The following is a 4,889-nucleotide window of genomic DNA, read 5'->3' as shown; positions in this document are numbered from 1 at the left end:
TCTCCATTCATCATCCTGTATGACAGGATTAAAAATCGAGACTGATATAATTTCACATTTGAGCTATGGAGAATTTATTTTTATATCAAAGGTGCAATAATCTCGAAATACATTTCATAAGTAAGTGATTCTGCTCTGAGCGTTGTATAAGGTTGTCTTGTCTTTCCACGAAACATTTCTTTAGCATGCTTAATGCTGAGACTATCCCAAAATCAGCAAATTTTCAAACTAATATGTATTTTTCGTAACTATATAAACCTTCGTCCTTTAATGAGGAGAAAATTTCAGTGATGATGGAACTCCGTCATTTCACTTTTAACGAGGTGTCAACAGGTGTGGCAGTTGCCATGTGGTAGAAGGGAAGTCTCGCCCCCTTGCTTGTACACTGAACAATCGGTAAGTATGAAGTTTGTATAGTTAGAAAAAATACAAAATATTTTTAAGATTTGTGATTTGTTCATACACATATACAAACCATTGTCCTTTAATTGGGGCTCATCCTTAGAAGGGGCAGAAGTCTACTTACCGAACTGTCTGGCTAGCATCTTGGGATTACTGATCTCAGACCTGATAAGGTGCCGAGAATCACATCCTAAAACACCTTGTCAACCAGGGTGTCGAATGTATCGTCAGGTTCACGGCCCAGAAAAAACAAGGCTGTTGCAGAGCAAATCTCTATACCTTTGGACAAATCAATCTGTAACTTGAGGCATGAAAAAATGATGGGACTGCCTATAAATATCCATCCTCCTCGTAAGAAGGATTGTGGAATGAACACTTCTATTTAGTAAAATAGAAAAGCTGCTACCTGAGGGTGATGTTTACCTGTATCGGGTCTGTCTAGCTATATAGGATTTAAGCAACTATAGCCTAAGAAAGCGGAAGAAAGATGAGGAAAAGGGGCCAGAGCACTCTCACTCTTAACCTAGAATTCCATTGCATCCACTGTCTTAGACGCGATACTCTTTGATCCTGTAAAGAAGCTAGTCACTACAACACTTGCTGAACAGCAATCAAAAGTCAGAGTGAACTTTGAGTGCATTCCCGCAAATAATGAGCAGTGATGGCGGTTTGACGCTTCCATACTCCAGTGTCTAAAACTTGAGCCGCCAAGAGATTCTTAAAGTGAGAGTTGAACCAACTCAAATATCATGGGTGTGAACCTTAACTTTTTCTGGTGTTTTGGGGGACTTAGGCCTTAACATTGTTAAGTCTCCCGCAGCCAAAAAGAGATCATATTCTTGGTGACTCTTTTTGTCTCTACCAGTGCTTACAAAACAATTCTATAACCTGGGTCTAACAGTCTGGGTTCTTTAGAGGTAGAACATTGGCGCCCTTAGAGGACACGAAAATAACTCGTTCAGATCGTCGGTTACTTTCCTATGGAACAATACTTTAAAAGAAAATAATCTGGAATTCAGGATTGGTGAATTCTGAGTCTTTGCTACTAAGTTAAGAACAAATAATGAAAATTACCTGCCTTAAGTGTTCTGAGAGAATGAACCTGAGATTCTATGAAATTCGATTACTCGTTTCAATGAAGCAAGGGCGAGTAAAAACAGTCTTGCCTCAACAGGCCATACATTTCGAGCTGGAGGCCGAATCTCGTGTGGAGGACAGGTCTTTTCCATACCCCTGACAAGTACGTACAATTCCCACAAGGAGGAAATATTCACGCCTCTCAGTCTGAGTAACTGGCTCAAGGCCGAACAACATCCTTTCATCGCTGATACCAAGAGACGGTTTTCCTTCCGTAGGTAGGCTAAAATGTCTGCCACTAGTGGAATGGGGGCTTCGAGAGAAGTATTCCTTCGACAACTCCAGCCTCATAAGATGGCCCACTTTGTCTGATACACGTTAGTGGTGAATTTCCTGAAGCGCTGAGACATGTATTTAGCTGTTTCGCTCAAAGTGTCTCTCTCGGAAGAGATGCTGGATAACCTCTACTTATGAAGAGATAGTAAATCCACTGATTTGTGGAATCTCTGCAAGTGGGGTTGACTAAAGCACGTTGGAGCACTGGGGAAGTTTTCTTGGAACCTCTACTAGTAGATGCAGAAGGACTGGGTACCATTCGCTTAAGACCACCTTGGAGCTGCTAGTATCCATTTCAGATCACTGGATGAAAGTGCTTTGTTTATTGCACTTTGCAGAAGGGAAGACGGCGAAAAGCATAAATGTCGAGGCCGTTCCTTGGGTGTTGGAATGTGAATTATCTTCGATCGCTGCAACCTGGTCTGGCACTGGAGGGCAGTAAAGTGGCAGTTTCCTATAATAGTTCGCAGGTCTTAATTTGAATGCTACTTTCCCATTTTGAGAAAACTTGTGGAGAAAGTAATATCAGGTTTGGAGATTTTATTTCCAGAATATTTCATACTATGACCTGCTTCTCAGACATCAATTTTCATGTCCAAAATGTATTTTAAAGCACTTATATTATCGCTGACTTTTAATAAGACGAATAAGTGGTTCCTAAAAGATGCGGGATTAATTCCATTGAGTTTTGTTCATCTTGAACTTTGCACTACGTCACAGGTCCACTAAAATTTCACTGTTTTAATACCCCTCCCATCTTTTTTCTACATAAACCTGTTTTTCAAGCCATTGGTTAGTGGTAGTCCCTGTTTTTCTCTTTCTTCCCTTTTCATTAAAAGTTGTAGCTCTATGTTTTTCTAGAGTTCATATATTCTCTTTATCCTCCATCTCATTTCATTTCAATTTTGTACTCCTTTGCAATAAACCACTACAAGTTCTCTCCCAATCCATTTCATCTCCCTTTCACTAAAACAAGCAAACATTTTCCACTGCTATTGCTAATTCACATGATCGGCTTAAGCGTACAAAAAGCTTTTAGGAAGAATCAATTACACCATTGGTAATAATAGAAAGATTGCGAAAGTAATTGTATGAATCTCAGAGTCAAACGATTACTTCAGAGCAAGGATTAAAGATAGTTTTAAAATGCGAAGTGATGGGAATGATTATATAACTTAATCAATCAAGGCAGTGAAATATCTGTAAAAGGTTCTGTAACACAAAAGGGATTTTCTAAGATGGTCCTGATTACAAAGGGCATGAGGGATTTGCTTAATCTGACCTTAGTTTAAAATGACTAAAAAAAGAAAAGTACAAGATTGATTGTGCTCTGTATATGTTAAGTAATGAAGACAAAATAAAACAAATGTCCGAAAACTATTTTCATAGATGGTTTGATCAAGAGATGGTAAACAGGGAAGAAGGTTTGTCATCAACTTTTATGTTTAAGAGGCACACAAAGACAGTACTAACTTGATAAAGCTCCAGATGTGTTGGAATAGTTTAACATTTATGTATTTTTCTGCTGGAAATCCCTTTAAGGTATATTAAAGGTTACTAAAATAAAGAAAAATTATCAACAAAATTACTTTTTATTCATACCTAAAATATATGATACAAATTTAAATGAACACGAAAATGAATCAAATATAAAACGAAGATGAAATGTAAAAATTTACTATTCGAAAATATATAATAGATTTAAGACAGTATCAACTTCCTGGTAACCACACCAATATCAGGAGCTTCTTTATTAAAAAGAAAAAATTACTATAAACATCGGTTAGTAAAAATATTTGACTAGATATATCGCAAAAATAATGATTAATAGTTCGAGAAATGGGAAATTCACGTCTCATATTCCCACAAAAGATTTTTGGAAGTTTCCATTATTTCGAATTTCTGACCAATTCAGAAAAATCTGAGTAAGAAGAACTGCATGGCAAAAGAAACACTATTGAGCCAAGACCAGCCTGTCCAGCTAACTCCTGCTTCAAACTCCCGGACTGTCTGAAGGTTATTGTCAAGTCCAACAAAAAGATTTTCAGAGGCAGCGTGAAACGAAAAGGAAATTGAAATCAATTCTTTGCAATGCTTCATTCTATTCTGAGAACTCAGAAATGCTTTCGCCAGAATCTATTCTCATTTTCTGCAGATAAAGGAAAACCTTCACCTCTCTTGCACTTCCTTTTATTACTGCGCTGCCAGGATTTCTATTCAAGACCATAATTCTCTATTTATTTCTTGATTTTTGCGGTGTGTTTGGATATTTCATACCGAAAACACGGGCAAACGTATACCATACACACACTCAGTCCCTCTGTACGTAGTAATAATCGCTTAACTAATTCACTCCTCTGGAGCCTTCAAATGTTGTTATTTAAGAGGCTTAATGTATAAAGAAAAAGATATACCTATAAATATACTGTGTATATATAAATATATATATATATATATATATATATATATATATATATATATATATATATATATATATATATATATATATATATATATATGTATATGTATATATATATATATATATATATATATATATACCTATGAATATACTGTGTATGTATATATATACATATATATATATATATATATATATATATATATATATATATATATATATATATATATATATATATATATATATATATATATATATTTATATATATATATATACCTTCACACATAGTAACTGGTAAAATCTTTCTTACCCAGATCTCGTATCTTAACCTGGGATTGGGATTAGACGTGAGCATATAAGCACTGAAGATCTTCCCTTCTCCTCACAAAGGCCGCCTTTAGAAGGAAACCCTTTGACATATCTCAGGGAGAAGAGGTTCGTCTCTTCGAGGAAGTAGAAGGAAAGTTCTTCTGGTAAACTTCTACCTTTGCCCTCTTCCTCCTCCGACGATTTAAGGAAAGGAATTTCAGAGGAATTCTCATAAGGAGAGAGAGAGAGAGAGAGAGAGAGAGAGAGAGAGGAGAGAGAGAGAGAGAGAGAGAGAGAGAGGAGAGAGAGAGAGAGAGTTTAATGGGGAAGGTAGAGTATTATTGTACAT

This window comes from Palaemon carinicauda, chromosome 5 (assembly GCF_036898095.1).
Source record: "Palaemon carinicauda isolate YSFRI2023 chromosome 5, ASM3689809v2, whole genome shotgun sequence".
Classification (NCBI taxonomy): Eukaryota; Metazoa; Arthropoda; class Malacostraca; order Decapoda; family Palaemonidae; genus Palaemon; species Palaemon carinicauda.
Note: the sequence above shows the minus strand (reverse complement) of the source record.